Source organism: Rutidosis leptorrhynchoides, chromosome 1 (genome assembly GCF_046630445.1).
Source record: "Rutidosis leptorrhynchoides isolate AG116_Rl617_1_P2 chromosome 1, CSIRO_AGI_Rlap_v1, whole genome shotgun sequence".
NCBI lineage: Eukaryota > Viridiplantae > Streptophyta > Magnoliopsida > Asterales > Asteraceae > Rutidosis > Rutidosis leptorrhynchoides.
In genome coordinates, this window is record NC_092333.1 from 554,788,291 (window position 1) to 554,805,806 (window position 17,516).

The 17,516-nt window shown below is 32.2% G+C and overlaps 2 long non-coding RNA genes across 8 annotated transcripts; both read left to right on the top strand.

The window, feature by feature from the left end:
• The first annotated feature begins 571 nt into the window (after positions 1–571).
• On the top strand, positions 572–4,895 carry LOC139880041 (uncharacterized). 7 transcript variants are annotated; one of them, XR_011770891.1, is made up of 10 exons: positions 572–894; positions 1,158–1,280; positions 1,517–1,601; positions 1,951–3,060; positions 3,143–3,262; positions 3,363–3,462; positions 3,566–3,611; positions 3,772–3,847; positions 3,942–4,016; positions 4,666–4,895. It is a non-coding gene; the product is annotated as an uncharacterized lncRNA (long non-coding RNA). The 7 variants fall into 7 exon arrangements; XR_011770879.1 differs by having other exon boundaries at positions 1,951–2,052; positions 2,990–3,060; positions 3,942–4,895; XR_011770885.1 differs by having other exon boundaries at positions 1,951–2,052; positions 2,994–3,060; positions 3,942–4,895.
• A 10,275-nt stretch (positions 4,896–15,170) lies between these two features.
• On the top strand, positions 15,171–16,552 carry LOC139880083 (uncharacterized). The gene is made up of 3 exons (XR_011770914.1): positions 15,171–15,322; positions 15,440–15,584; positions 15,766–16,552. It is a non-coding gene; the product is annotated as an uncharacterized lncRNA (long non-coding RNA).
• Positions 16,553–17,516: the final 964 nt, after the last annotated feature.

The following is a 17,516-nucleotide window of genomic DNA, read 5'->3' on the forward strand; positions in this document are numbered from 1 at the left end:
TGGGTTTACCTGATGAACGATTTGGTACCGTTTCTGAGTTCAGGGGCGATGCGGTTTGGCGTGGGACTTGTGGATTGAGGTTTGTAGTTGTTTTCTTCGGTTCGAGATCCGTGGGATGCTTGGATTGTTGGTTGCAGCTGCTGTCTTCAGTTCATGTGAGGTCTTTTTTCAGGGTTCGGTGATCTAGGCGGCGGTTACTTCAAAGAAGCAACATCTTCGTGTTCTATTTCTTGTTTGTGTAGGGGTTTCCCCGAGTTTGTTTGTGTTTCAATTTCGTTGTATTCAATTCTGTGTTGGTGGTCTAGTAATTTCAATTACGCCACTTATCAATTCATGTAACGCCCTAGATAATCGGATCTATTTTTTCTTTATTTACATTATATAGTTTTTCAAAAAAAAAAAAAAAAAAAAAAAAAAAAAAAAAAGTTTTGCTTGTATATCAAGCTGGGACGAACGCGTATATATTTGCCCGTTACAGGTTAAGCAGAGAATAAAATAAAATTAAAATCTTGTATAAATACACAATTCCAGCACCCCTCGGAAAACAAACCCCCTTTCCAAAACCCTCAATCACAAATACTGCCCGCCTATCTACTCTCTCTGCCACGTTAGAGGTTCAGGCGACAAGCACCGGCGATCAAACCTGTTATCAATCTTTCCGACAACCACCACCGCTGACTCTTCTACTCCTCCATGTTATTAATCTTTCCCGTCGATCAAACCTAGACAAATAATTCCTAATTTCCCCAATTCTACTCTCACTCTGCAATGTCGCCGGCACCGGCACGGCACCGGCAATGGCAATGTTTCCATCATTGAGACTATGCTGTTAGATTTCACTTCCCCTTCGTCGTTGTAAAAGATTACTACTCTCTCCTCTATCAATCGTTTCAGGTACTACCCTTGATTATATATGTTACTCCGTATTTATGTATATGTATGTATGTCTACATATGTATTCTTGCATCTTTTTTATATTTAGTTTTTCTTGAAACTTTTTCTAAAAAGATGGTTTCTTTGGTTATTAGTATGTGTATGTTAATGGTTGAATGTTCTTTTTAATACTATTTATCTTTCTTGATTATTTAAAATTTATTCTTGATATTCTGCTACCGAAGCCTGATAATAACTCAAAGATTTATGAATTTGGATATCAGGTTATCACACATTCAATAAAAATGATCTGAAGTGCTAAAGATGACATGCCTTCTTGATCTTTTGGTTGAATTGGCCTTTTTTTTGGAGTTGGAACGTTCTGTTTCTAGGATGGTCACAAGCAGGTCAGTACTCATTCTGTTGACTTTAGTCGTATGTTTTTGCTGATAGATATTACTGCTAATGCTAATACTTGGATCAATAAAAAAGTTGTTGTTCCTTCTTTCGAAAAAAATAAAAATAAATAGAAGGTTGACTTTTTCAATGCACACAGTAAAGATCAGTGGTATGTTTAAGCAAATGCACGAAGAAATCCTTTTTTGATGTACTTATAAGACTTGTTGTTATGTTATCAACACAGGAAATGGAAATTTGAAAAATTTACAAGTTAAAAGTAGACTTGGTTTCTCAGACAATGAACAATTGCCTCAGATGAAAAACAAGTGGTAACTGGATACTATTGCTTGGATTTATTTTAGAGATTTATAAATAAATAAACTAGGTAAAGGGGGAAGGAAGTCCTGTCACTGAGATGTCACTAAATAATAGGTTAACGTTTCACAATACTTAGGTTTAAATGATTTTGGTATGAATAATCATAAGAAATGATAAGAAAGTTTTGGGATAGTTTTTAATTATGTGGAAAAAGGAGGGACTAAAGTTGTAAATTGTTTGGGGTAGTTTTTCTAAAAACTGAAAGTAGGGGGTAAAAGGTAAATTTTATTTTTAACCCACTAAAATCTGTAAAACCTTCTCATTTTCACTCATTTAATATTTCAATACCTTTCAAGATAGTTCTAGAGTTCAGATGATGGTGAGTGGTGATTTGGAGCAAAAGAGGAATGAAGTTTTCTTGTTCTTCCAATGTTATCATCTAAAGAACTCCTTTATTTAAAGGTAAAGATATTTAGACCTATCACTTAACCTAATTATTGAAAGTTAGGGTTTCAATTAAAGTGAATTATAATATTGATGTTACGAATGTTATGATATGAAGGATTTAAAATTAGGAGGTAGTGAGCTGGACTGGGGGTGAGATCTATACAATGTCAGGACTTGCTGGTTTATGTATAACATGATTATAAAAAGTATTAAGTATGAAAAGTGAGATTATAATTATTATAATGAAAATTGACGACATGAGATGATAATGATGAGGAAATGAGAGGATAGTATGTTATATTGGCGACACGCCAGCTATAATATTGTATACCTGGTTTTATAGAGTATTCAGAGTCAGAGATAGATAAAATAAGTTAAAAGTAATACGACTATGAAAATGATTCTTTGTTAAATGATAGATGACTTACTACTATACGATCAAGATGAAACTTATATTGTGGTACACAATAGAACCTCGAAACATCCTTCTCTTATACGAGTAAAGTATGAAGTGGCTGGATTAAGAGCAAGAGTTGTATAGAAGCAGATAAGTGATTAAGTTTAAATGGATGATTTAAATTAACATAGTTAATAGTTATAGTTATGGGGTAAGAAAGAATCTTCAATTGATGAAGGTTGAAGTTTTTATAGTGGATTTAAGGGTATATATAGTCGGACTACTTTATTAATATTGATAGCACTGGATAAGATATATAATGTTACCATTCCGTTAAGACGAATGCATGGTGTTAGCTATATTTAAGTATTATACATTTTTGGCTTATGGTTATTTTTGTTACCTATGCTATATTAATGAATATAGTAGTACTAGATGACTGTATTTATTAATCCCTGTCATAGACATGAATTTCACTAATCGAGTGGATATATTATATTCTTATTCTTATTCTGACGCTTGATATGGTGTGGAAAATGGGAAATCTGTTGAAAGGTAGAAGACACAGTTTGCTAGTATTGAGCCATTTATCTACACTTGTTAGTTATGAAAATGTGCCTCTGAAGGTGTGTTCATTTCCACTGCTACCTTTCGTATATGTTTTTATACTTCTTTCATTTTCTTCACTTGTTGTCTGTTGTATTGTAGGGTGCTTTGTGTAATTCGATATCGACTTCTATTCACATTTATCTAAACTTTGTGGATAGCGTTTGGCTGCCTTGAATATCATGATTCATGAATCACAGGTGACGGATAAGCGCATGTTGGGTAAATGGTCGGCTGTGAGCTTTGTCATCTTTCATAAACTTTTTCTGTTAGTTACACTTTGATACGTAACTCAACTTTCACAATTTTGTGACCCTGACAGGTTCATGGTGAGATTTGATTAGGGCAAAATGAAGTAGATGCAAGAAGTTGTTAAATTCTTTCATTGCTGAAGAACGGGCGCAACTTATAGGGAATGTTGGGCAAGTCTTATCCATACATCATATATTTCTTTACATGCTTTCTTTTACTGCACTTTCATGATGGTGTTGCTGTTCCTTTTGCTGCTTACGTATTTCGTCTCAGTTTTGTGCCTATAAAGAAATAAAGGAGAAAACATCTCAACTGAATGGTAAGTTAATATAGTTCTAGCTTTCTTGGTTTGACACGATAAGTTAATATATGTGACATGACAAACGAGTATGATAATTAGTGCTTTGAAAACATCACTATTTATATTAAACAATGCATAGAATGACCGAAACTTATGATGCTGTATTTGTTGATTATAGGTGATGGAGAAGCTGGAAACGAGAAGTTGCAAGTATGAGTTGGTCAGAGCAAGTTCGCTGCCAAAGTTGCCCAAAAGTACACTTTTTTTACATAACTGATCTTCCAATTTTTGTCTTCCGAATCTATTAATCTAACATCTTATCTGATATCGTTGATTTTAAACCTTTAGGTTTAAGGTTAAGCAGCATATAGTGGTAGGACCACCTCTGGATTGACTTCAAGTTTGGCTTTCACACCTGTCCAGGTTTGTTTATGTTGACTTGTTGCAACTCTATTGGGTCATGGAGCAAAGTTGAGTTCGGAAATTAATTGGTTGGACTCATTAATCTGATGTTCTTATGTGCACGGGATTGAACTGATAGATCCACAGGCAGATGCTAGTAGACTTGGCAGTGGAACACAAAGCACATATTTCTCGAAAACATGAACTTTTATAAGATTAAATAAGCTAATATATGTGTATTGGATAATGGGTCATTATGGGTTCTGTTCAAAATGTGTTGTTGGGGTAAACCCGAAAAGTATTTTTTACAAATTTATTATGCAATTTCATATGTACCTTTATAAAAAGATTGTGGCCTGTACAGTTTTCTTTGCAAATATAAAATCGTGTATAAAAGATGTTTTGCTTAGAAAAACTTTGCACATTAATATTTTCAACAATATTAGTTATACACCTTCTCTACGAATAGAACTGCGCATAGTCCAATTTCGCCTAAAGATGCCTTGCTAATGATAAGTCTGTCGTGTCTTCTTACATATCATATGTTTAACATATCTCATCCACTTGCTAGAGACCAGGTCTGTAATGTCTCTTAACATATGTTTAATAGATGTGTTGTATGATGCTTTGTCGTAATTCGATAATATTCACACTTATCTAAACTTTGTAGATAACATTTGGCGCTTGAGCATTATTATTCACCGATGGTGTGGTTTGACCTCATGATGGGTAAATGGTGGGCTTTGAGGTTTGTCTTGTGTAATCTTTCACACATTTCTTTTCTATAAACTTTGATATGTAATGGGAATTTCATGTTGTTGTGATCCTTACAAGTTTATGATTTAAGATTTGATTTGAGTTATATAAAATAGAACCAAAAGGTGAGTCCTAACCTGCTGGAATTGCTTGGTTTGAAGCTGATTTTGTTTGTTTCAGTCATGGTGTTGCTGTTTCAATCATACTTTTGCTGTTTACGTATTTCGTTTGTTTCAGTTTTGCGTCAATAAAGGAGAAAACATCTCAACTGAATGGTAAGTTAATATAGGTCTAGCTTTTTTGGTTGACACGTTAAGTTAATATATGTGTTATCCATATGCCTACCACTCTACGTAGAGGGTTGCATAATGGGTGATTGTGGGTTCTGGTCAAGATCTCAAAATGCGTGATTGGTATAAAACCTGAAACTATTTTTTACAAAAATTATATGCAATTTCATATGTACCTTAATAAAAAGATTTTGGCCTGTACATTTTTCTTGGGATATATAAAATCATGCATAAAAGATGTTTTGCTTAGAAAAACTTTGCACATTAAAATTTTCAAGAATATTAGCTATATATCTTCTCTACAATTAAGGAGAATTGTGCATAGTCCAATTTCACCCAAAGTTGTCCCACATGGCATAAAGCCCATTAGTACATACTAAGAGTCTTACCGCCTTAGTTTTTTGCAAATCATCTCTAATTAGCATTTTGAAATTAGGTAATATATAGGTTTTGAAGTTGTGTCTGATATTTATTTGGGTAGGAGGGATACCCCCCACCCCTTAGTTGAACAAAGGTTTGTTCTTTCCACTGCTATCTTTAGTAGTATATGAAGTCATAGTTTTTTCCTTTTCTTGACTCTTTGCCTGTTGTGTTGTATGGTGCTTTACGTAATTCGATACTATTCACACTTATCTAAACTTTGTGGATAACATTTGGGGCTTGAGCATTTCACAGGTGTTGGTTGGACCTCATGATGGGTAAATGGTGGGATTTTAGGTTTGTCTTTTATCATCTTTCGCACATATTTTAAAGTTTATGATTTAAGTGTTTCTCCATGTTCTCTTTCACTGCACTTGATGATGGGCAACAATTGCTTGGTTTGAAGCCAGATCTGTTTATGGCACTCAAGCTGTTGCTGTTCCGATCATACTTGTGGTACCTTATGTATTTCGTCTCTTTCAATCTTCCCCGCTAACACAAATATACAAAAAAAAAACCTATATACCGAATGGTAAACTATGTTTCCGTACTTCAGTCATCTACATATTTCTAGTCATAAGTCAAACTTTTTTGGTTCACACAATATGTGTTTGCCATATTTCTACCACTCTACCTAGAGGTGAAAAAAATAGGTGGATTGGGTAATAGGTCAAAATGGGTCATGGTCAAAATGTTTGGTTGGGTTACACTGGAGATATCTTTTTCCAAATTACTTGAGGAATTTCATTTACACCTTTATAAAAAAATTGTGTACAAGTTTTTCTTGGAATTAATAAAAGCTTGCATAGAAAAGTTCCACACATAAAAGATTCTAAGAATCTGACTGTATGCCATTCCAAAATTAGGTAATATATTTTGGGTTGCGGTGTTTTAACATATCTCATCCACTCGCTAGAGACCAGGTCTGCATGTTTTCATTGTTCTCATATTCAATCTAAATGACATGCCGGCTTGAAAGATTTGGTTGAATTGCATGTCTTTTTGGATTTGGAACGTACGATTCATAGGATGTTTCACAAGCAGGTGGGTTAGTACTCACTCTTTTGACTTCATTCATATGAGCCTCTACTTATAGATATTACTGCTACTACTTGATCTTGAATAAAATTGTTGTTCTTTCTTTCAATATATGCTTTGAGACTAGTGATCGAACATGTATGTCATAGGGACTGAATACACGATGATTGCAATGGTTAGGTGTTCAAGGACTTAATGGTTTTAACCCTCCGGCCCGGTTTACCGTGAATAACCCTAATTTATTAAGTGTTTAAGGTAGGGTGGTTAGACAAGTCCACCATTGTCGGATTAACCGTAACGATGGCCAATGAGTTTCGTAAGGTTTACGTCCGTAACTCGTGATCGTAGGTTTAGAGCAGTCGGCAATTAAGTATCCAAAATGTAATCGTTCTTAATGAATGAAGTTAGGGTTTGTAAAAATAAATGCAAGAACATAAATAACACGATAAATTTAATGTGGTTATATCTAATATTGTTAGTGGTTTAATCCACGGTCAACCAGTGAGAATACTTATTAAAATTTCGTGCTTATGTTACTGGTTACATGAGGGTTATATTAATAGTGCTAAACAAATTAGAAATCGTACGGAAAAGAGGACTCCCAAACCGAACCCAATTCCTGCGCCAGACCCGTTTCGCAATTGCGATGCCTACTCCCGCGGTGGGAACTCCAATTCACTGTTTAAAACCTCGCGACCCTAATCTCAAAACTCACGATCGCGAAGCCTTCAAGTTTAAATCGCCTTCGCACTCCAACAGTTTGCATGATAACACTACCCTGGTTCAGTATCAAACACAGATGTCGTTTGAGTTTGTTTATGTTTGAATGTCAAGCGATACCTCTTGAGATTCTACTTTGTTATTTCTAGATTCTTTTTCAAGAAAGTAGTCTACTGGTCTAGCTTCAGTTGTATCTATCTCATGTTCAAATGTTAAATCTTATCAAACTCATTCATGAAAGAATTACTAAAAGTCTTGAGTTCATGCGATTAACTACCACTACCATTCTTTTCTTCAAATGTTAAGATATGTTATTGAAGAGCCTTAATGATTTTCATATGTTGATGTTCATTCTTAGTATAGATTCTCTTTTTGTCCTTTAACACTTGTCTCACCTCCTGAAGTAGTATAGTTTTTTTAATACTAGAGTAGGAATGTAAGGTTTATATGTCACCATCTCTTTAGTATCAGATTTGTCCTTAAATGTGACCCTTTTCTAGATCTATAGTTATCTTGTATATAATCATAAACTAAATTGACTTCTTTGATTTTGTTTTTCAATCTTTTAGCATCTTCTTTTACTTCCTCAATTTCATCATTAGGATGCACACAATATTTTAGTAAACCTTAGTTAATACAATCACCATCATACATGCATCTAAGTTGGTTTTGAGCTGAATCCAGAATTTCAGGATTTTCACAACCCAACCCTTTTCTTTTAGCATATGATTTCTTCGGATTATTCATAAACAAAGTTTGTTTAGAAATAGTTCCTTGTATAATAAACCGCGTTTGTTCAATACAACTTTTGTTCATAAAATTCAAGTTCAGTTTCTGCCTTTTCATTAACTTATGAATTAGTCTTTTGCTTTTGTTTTTTCTCAAGCAGTAAAAATTATTAGGTTATTAATCTTACATTTGAGATTGAGATAAACATCATCGGATAGTAAAGCTGGGAACTATTAAATCTTACATCTGATAATTATATTTATATGTGAAGTTTATTGACTTTGATGATTTTAATAATAATATGTAACTTCTATTAGATGTATAACTAGTAAATGAGCCCCGCGCTTCGCAGCGGAAGCCCAGAATAAACTCTAAATGGAAACATAATAATAAAAAAAATAATATGCATGAATAATAGACCGAGATATTTTGTGTTTTTTTAAAAAGCGTCTATTTTGCGTATAGTTAGTTGCGTTGTGTTTGTAAATTTATTTAGCGTTGAACGGTGATTTCGAAAAAATTTAACGCGTTGCGAGCGAGAAGATGTGGTCCATCGATGATTTGTTTGGGTTTTTTTAAGTTGTTTAATTTGAATTTAGGTAGGTTTCATTTTAGCCCTTCAAGTATGAAAAGTTTGACATTTTTTTTTAAGGGTTGCTAGTGGGCACAACGCTTGAAGCTCTAGATACAACATTTTAAAGCATAGTCGGGGTTACTATTCACCAATAGTACCCCAACTATGTCTAATAGAATATAGAGTAATAATAATGAATAGTTGTTCGATAGTAAAATTATGTGGTCGATTTATAAAAAATGGGTAGTTTTATGGTTAAATTGTTAAATGTGTAAAGTTTGTGGTAAGTTTATAAAAGTTATAAAGTTATGGTCGATTTATAAAAAAAATGGGTAGTTTTATGGTTAAATTGTTAAATGTGTAAAGTTTGTGGTAAGTTTATAAAAGTTATAAAGTTAATTATTATAAAAGTTGTGGTGGAATTATAAAAAAGGAAAAATTGTTGTAACTTTGTGAAGTTTACGAAGTTACTATTCACTTGCTCTATCTATATTTTTATGGTTAAATTGTTAAATGTGTAAAGTTTGTGGTAAGTTTATAAAAGTTATAAAGTTAATTATTATAAAAGTTGTGGTGAAATTATAAAAAAGGAAAAACTGTTGTAGCTTTGTGAAGTTTATGAAGTTACTATTCACTTGCTCTCTCTCATTTAGATATGTAGATAAATTTTGATGGATTTAGTGATCTTGAAGCATTTCGCTCCTCATCCTCAAATTGGGTCATAAAATAACCTACAACTACCCATAAAACAGTTACCAAGGTAAGGATCATTACTATTGATTTTTGTTTTCTTGATAGTCTTAAAATTTCTAATAATAACCAGTGGCGTAGCTAAGATTTTGAACGGTTGGTGTCAAAATTAGAATTTTGATTTTAATCGACAAGCTATATTAAGTACAAATCTATTTTTTAGATAAGTCTCATGAAATCAAATCTTTATTTTTCAACTATAAGAAATTTAATGATGACCCTGTGATGAGATAAAAGATTTACAGATGAATTATGAAATGCATATGATTTATTTAAGGATGAACGTATACCCTAAAAAAGGATGATTAAATAACTCGAGTTTTGTCTCATGCGTGCATCTTAAATGAGCTGTGCAGTATTTTTATATATTTTTTTTGTAACCTGGGTATCCAACATTTTTTAACTGACTAATCCCAAGGAGACTACCCGCTTTGCGAGTAGTCCGGAGTCATTGCAGGCGAACCTCCGTGGCCATGAGGGAGAATAACTTTGTGGGTGCAAGGAATCGAACTGTTGACCTCCACATTAGAAGGTCAGGGTCTTACCATGTCACCACTACCCTCATGGTTGCAGTATTTTTATATGGGTTGTGCAAGTGTGCATTAGACAATTACTCCTTAATTTTGATGTAAAGTTTTCAACAAATTCCCAGCCGCTAAAGTTTTGTTTACTTTGGATGAGTGGGTTATTTAATAAATGGGGAGTGATATGTACACAACTAATTTTTACACATACACAATCAAATATGCTTTACATTGTTGTACAGTACAACATTATAAATCATGTTTGGTTGCATATGTGTAAAAAATGGTTGTGCATATATCATCACTCTTAATAAATGGGATGGTGTCATATCTTTAATCTTTAATACTACATAAATCTCACACTAAAAGCCTTAAAATTTACAAGCACATGTCAATTTTGATTGGTGTCATATGACACCACTATAGAAGGTGTGGCTTCGCCACTGATAATAACTATACTATTATAATAATGAGATTTGAACTGATTTGAAGTAATTGTTAATTGTAATAAACCCTTTATGAAAGGACTCGACACATTGGGTCAGCGGCGTGAAATTGTGAGTCTGCGGCTGCGAGTTAAAAACTCGGAGTGATACATTACAGTGCATATGAATTGCTCACTATGGTGGTTTGGATTGTATGATATACTATTACAATGATATTCTAATTATTTGACTAAAACGTCTCATATAGAGAAATTACATAATTTGAATCAATCATTTATATGTTTAATGGGTCAAAATTTCTACCTACTATTTTGTACATTTTACACCATATTGTTTACTATGTCCAAGATCTTGGAGGTTGACTTGCAACAATTGCAATGGTATTGCCGTATTGGGGCTTAAGCAGTGGTTGAAGCAGTAAATTTTTTCACCGGGGGCGAATTTTTTTTTAAAGAGTAGCAATTGTTTTGGGCAAAATATGAAGATTTTTGAGCAAAATTTGAAGTTTTTTTTTTCCCAAAATTTAAAATTTTTGGGGCAAAATATGGAGGCTTTTGGGGCAAATTATGGAGAGTTATGGGCAAAATAAAAAATCCATCGGGGGCAAAATCATAAAATTCAAAATTTTTACACTAAAAATTGCAAATTCACTGGGCGCGGCTGCCCCTCTCTACCCCTTAACATTACTGCCCCTGGGCTTAAGGAGAAAACTGGTGCAACATATGAGATGTTAGTATTGGGGATGCTATATTAGTATCCAGTTATGGATTGAAGAAGATCCCCTTGGTTCGAAGTGTTGCAAAATTTCACCATTTATTCATATTCGTAATTAGTATAATAGTAATATGCTAAAATGTTACATTTGCGTTGACTTTTAGATAAACTTAAGAATATAAATATGACAAAATTTCATTCCTCATCCCTGAACTTTACATCAAATTTGATTCCTCGTACTTTTTCTTTTTTTGTGCATCCCTCGTCCCTAATGTATCATAATTCTACATCTCTCGTCTTTTTAGGGACGAGGGATGTAGAATTGACAAAAAAAAAAAGTCGAGGAGTCAAGAAAAAGGACGAGGAATGTAGAATTGTGATACATTAGAGACGAGGGATGCACAAAAAAAAAAAAAAGACGAGGAGTCAAATTTGATGTAAAATTCAGGAACGAGGAATGAAATTTTCTCTATAAATATACATTTGTTTACACTTTGATACTACTACAGTCAAGAGTATTCTTCTTTTCGTTACATGTATCTAACAAAAATGTTGCTTTGTTATATTTTATCATTCGCTTCAAAAAGATACGAAAAGGACCCGATCGCTCTCAATTGGAGTTGGTTAATTGTGCTATATTGTTTAGTCATATATGTACCTCCTGCAGACCTGCAAAATTGAAACAATATGTACCACCTGCAGACCTGCAAAATTGTCAATAGTAATCGCACCATTAATTGAATATTTTCACCATGATTTAAAAATATATATTAATATTAATATTAATTGAATATTTTGACCATGATTTAAAAATATATATCGGGAAGATTCCGATTCTTTTTTGCATATGTTTAAAGTTCATAATAACATCTTTAAATTAAGATGCATAGTTACCTAAATCTATTGCTCAATTATAAAAAAAAAATCTACGAAGTCCCAATTTGCGGTATATATAATAATAATAATATATATTAACTACTAATATATTAACTACTAGTGAAATGATCCGTGAAATCACGGGTTTGTTTAAACGAAACAATTTAATGATATGTTTAGATATTAAGTGAATGTAAATGCTAAAGTTATTTATTTTAATGACCCGTGGAATCATGAATTCGACTAAGAAACTTGTCGTTGTTTTTACAAATATATAGAGACATGTATTTTCGCATACGTATGTAACGTTATTAATCTCGTAAGTAGAATTCATATTTGAATATTGATAATATGATAATTATAATTATAATTATTATAATAAAATTAAATAATAATAATAAAGTTTGCTGAAAGTTGAATATTTATATTTTTAATAATTATTAGTAATACTAAATGTTTTTTGAAATTTTTTTAGAAAATTAAAATACAATTATTATATAAAGTTGTACAATATGCTTTAAAATTTGTAAATGTGTTCATTTGGTGTATTATAGAAGATTTTACAATTTGTTTTAAAGTTTATAAATATGATCATGTGGGTGTTTTATCATAAGGTTGTACATAATGTTTTAAATATTGTATATATGGTCATGAGATGTTTTACCATAAGATTGTACATAATGTTTCAAATATTATACATATAGTCATGGAGTGTTTTATTTTCTTTCCATAATAATCGTAAAATTTGTTTGTTTTGGGTAACCGAGGAAACCCTAAGCACATTGGCTACCCCATCAAAGGTAAAACCTCGGATAATCAAGTCCCCCGAGCGCGAGACCTGGTACCGGGTGAAATGCACGTATGAGACCTTGTTTTTTATGGCATTATCGTGTTTTTTAATATTAAATTAATTAAGTAGAATGTAATAAAATTAATATATAAAATATTAATGACATCATCATTTGTGAAATTAAAATAGATGACATCATCATTTTTTAAGTTTATTAGACTACTAGTTGTTTAAACGAAACAATTTTATGACATGTTTTAGGTATTAAGTGAATGTAAATGCTAAAGTCATTTATTTTAATGATCCGTTTGACAAAGTAACTCGTGTTTTTACAAATATATAGAGTAATGTATTTTCGCATACATATACATATGTAACGTAATTAATTTCGTAAAAAGAATTCATATTTGAATATTAATAATATAATAATTATAATTATTATATTAAAAGTAAATAATAATAAAATTCGCTCAAAGTTGAATATTTATATTTTTAATAATAATAATAATTAGTAATAATAAATGTATTTTAAATTTTGTTAGAAAATTAAAATTACAAGTTAAGAAAGATTGGTATTTTCTTTTATAAAAGATTTCATATTATTTTTTTAATTAAATTAATATATAATTATGACATCATCATTATGAAAATTAAATGGTATGTAATTAGCTTAATGATGACATCATTTTAGAGTTTTTATATAACTATATAGAATATAGATAGATTATAGATATAGATTAATATGCCTGGTAACAATATTTTTTGCTTATATATTAAGCAGAGTCAAAAATTACATATTTGCCCGTTACATTACATATTAAGCAGAGATTAATAAAATAAAATCTTCTATAAATACACAAATCCAACACACGTCGGAAACAAACCCCCTTTCCAAAACCCTCAATCACAAATACTGCCCCGCCTATCTACTCTCTCTTCAACGTAGGCGGTTCCGGCGACAACCACCCGCGATCAAACCTGTTATTAATCTTTCCGACAACCACCACCGCTGACTCTTCTACTCCTCCATGTTATCAATCTTTCCCGTCGATCAAACCCTAGGCAAATAACCCCTAATTTCCGCAATTATACTCTCACTCTGCAATGTCGCCGGGACGGCACCGGCACCGGCAATGGCAATGTTCCCATCGTTGAGACTATGCTGTTAGGTTTCACTCCCCCTTGGCCGTTTCAAAAGATTACAACTCTCTCCTCTATGAATCGTTTCAGGTACTACCCTTGATTATATATATTATTTATTATTTATACTATTTATATATGTATTTATATATGTATATGTATGTATGTCTACATATGTATTCTTGCATCTTTTTTTAATTCTTTTTTTCTTGATATTATTTATAAAAGATGGTTTGTTTGGTTATTAGTATGTGTATACAGTATATTATGTTACATGGTTGAATGTTCTTTTTAATACTATATATCTTTCTTGATTATTTGAAACTTATTCTAGTTAATCTGCCACCGAATCCTGATATTAACTCAAAGCTTTATGAATTTGGATATCAGGTTATCACACACATTCAATAAGAATGATCTATGTGCTAAAAATGACATGCCTTCTTGATCTTTTGGTTGAATTGGTCTTTTTTTTTGATTTGGAATGTTCTGTTTTTTAGGATGGTTCACAAGCAGGTTAGTACTCACTCTGTTGACTTTAGTCATATTTTTTTTGCTGATGGACATTAGTGCCAATACTTGGATCCATAAAAAAGTTTGTCCCTTCTTTTAAAAAAATAAAATAAATAAAGAAGGTTGGCTTTTTATAACCATGCAAATACAAATGTGAAAAATTTACAACTTCTGAACATTCAAGTAGACTTGGTTTCTCAGACAATGAACAATTGCCTCAGATGAAAAACAAGTGGTAACTGGATATTGCTTAGATTTATTTTAGAGTTTTATAAAATAGGTCTACCGCACTACCGGGATTATATTTTTTTAGTTTTAAAATATAATGTTACCATTCCGTTAAGACGAATGCATGGGGTTAGCTGTTTTACATTATATTTAAGTATTATACATTTTTGGCTTATGGTTATTTTTGTTACCTATGCTATATTAAATATTAATGAATATAGTAGTACTAGATGACTGTATTGTTGTTATTAATCCCTGTCATAGACATGAATTTCACTAATCGAGTGGTGTGGAAAATGGGAACTCTGTTGAAAGGAAGAAGACACAGCTTGCTAGTATTGAGCCATTATCTACACTTGTTAGTTATGAATATGTGCCTCTGGATGTGTGTTCATTTCCACTGCTACCTTTCGTATATGCTTTTATACTTCTTTCATTTTAGTCACTTGTTGTCTGTTGTGTTGTAGAGTGCTTTGCCTAATTCGATATGGACTTCTATTCACATTTAAATTAACTCTGTAGATACAGTTTGGCTGCCTTGAACATCATGTTCCATGAATCACAGATGACGAATAACCGCAAGTTGGGTAAATGGGTAGGCTGTGAGCTTTGTCATCTTTCATAAACTTTTTATCTTAGTTACACTTTGATATGTAACGGAACTTTCACAATGTTTTGACCCTGACAGGTTTATGGTGAGATTTGATTAAGGTTAAATGAAGTAGATGCAACAAGTCAGCACTCAATCCACCATCTCATTTATCATCTTGATAAATTCTCTCATTGTTAAAGAACAGGCACAACTTATAGGGAATGTTGGTAAGTGTTTTCCATACATCAGATTTTCTTTACACATGCGCCCTCTGGAATTTCATTTAACATGAGAGGTTGTGAAACTTGATGAATGTGTGAATGTTTCACGTGTGGATAAGGAAGAAGGACCGCTCGACTCGGATGATCGATTGAAGATTGCTCTCTTTTCATCAAGAGGGTTAGCTTATCTTCATGAAGATTCTTATCCACTTGTGATTTATCGTGAAGGGATTAATCATATTTCGACTCGTGTCATGGGAACTTTCGGGTATGTTTTCTTCTAAATATATGTTAAATGGTACACATTTGTATTCTTGCATATGTATATGTATGTATGTCTACATATGTATTCTTGCATCTTTTTTATTTTGTTTTTCTTGAAACTTTTTCTAAAAAGATGGTTTCTTTTTAATACTTTTTCTAAAAAGATTTATGAATTTGGATATCAGGTTATTACACATTCAATAAAAATGATCTGATGTGCTAAAGATGACATGCCTTGTTGATCTTTTGGTTGAATTGGCTTTTTTTGGAGTTGGAACGTTCTGTTTCTAAGATGGTCACAAGCAGGTCAGTACTCATTCTGTTGACTTTAGTCGTATGTTTTTGCTGTTAGATATAGATATTACTGCTAGTACTTGGATCAATAAAAAAGTTGTCCCTTCTTTTAAAAAAATAAAAAATAAATAGAAGGTTGACTTTTTAAAAGCACACAGTAAAGATCAGTGGTATGTTTAAGCAAATGCATGAAGAAATCCTTTTTTGATGTACTTTTAAATGGAAGTTATACAAGACATGTAGTTATGTTATCAACACAGGAAATACAAATATGAAAAATTTACAAGTTAAATTTAAATTTGAACATTCAAGTACACTTGGTTTCTCAGACAATGAACAATTGCCTCAGATAAAAAACAAGTGGTAAATGGATATTGCTTAGATTTTTTGTAAGTTTCATAAAATAGGTCTACCACACTACCAGGAGATGGCAAAATAGGTGGATTGGATAACGAGTCAATATGGGTTCTAGTCAAAATGTGAGGTTGGGGTAATCTCGAAATGTTTTTTGTCCAAATTTCTTATGCAATTTCATATGTATAAAAGTTCAAATGACAATATATCATTCTCTGACAGCTGGATAAACTTCTATCGGCCTCTCTGGCCATTCTTTGTATTTTCAAATTCTTTGTACTTATTTACTGAAATGCGACTCGAGAATGGGATTTAAGGTATGTAAAAGGCTTTTTTTTTCTATTTTTATTTTTTATTTTTTAAATCAAATACCTGCTGATGATGTATGTGCCAAGTAGGTGGCTTATGATACGAAATTAGTTGACAAAATGACTTTATAATTATGAAGTAAGTTAGGTTGATTTTGAACTTTTGCTAAAACAAGAATGTTGTAAATATGTTAGTCTGAAGATAGAACAAGGAACAGGTTAAGTTGAATTATGATTTTGATGTTATGATATGAATGATGTAAAATTTGGGAGGTAGTGAGCTGGACATGGGTGAAATCTATACAATGTTAGGACCTGTCGGTTTATGTATAACAATAACTACAAAAATATAATTATGAAAAGTGAGATATTATATGTAACAACCCTATTTTTTCCGTTATCTTTTATCGTTAATTATTTAACAACCGTTAACTGTTATTCGTGCCACGTCATTTCTATGACCTATATTATTATTATTTAGTAATAATATATTAATTATTATGTGTTAAATGAATATTTGTATTCATATTTTAAATCGTACGTTTCTACGTGTCGCGGATTTCTATCCGGCAAATCTTTTCGGTTTTCAAACCAACGGTCGGGCTTTTGGGATTTTTAAGTCCTAATTATTCTAAATATGATATTTTAATGTCATATATTTATATATAGTTTTATATATATTTTTCGTCGCGTAATTAATATCTCTCCGAATTTTCAATCGCGTAGTCGTGTTTTCGCGTTTCGGGTTTCAATCGGGCGTTCGGGCTAAAAGCAATTATCCAAATTATGAAGTTGGCCCACTATGGGGCCCACCCCATCCCCCATTCGGCTGAACCCTTGTGTAAGGGGGAGCCTTGATTTTTTTTCACTTTTGCAATCCATTTCACATTTAAAAATTCATTTAGCAAAAACCCTTATTATTTTTTTCCTCTCTTCCCCTCTTCTCCCCTTTTGGAGCCGTCACCACCACCATCCAAAAT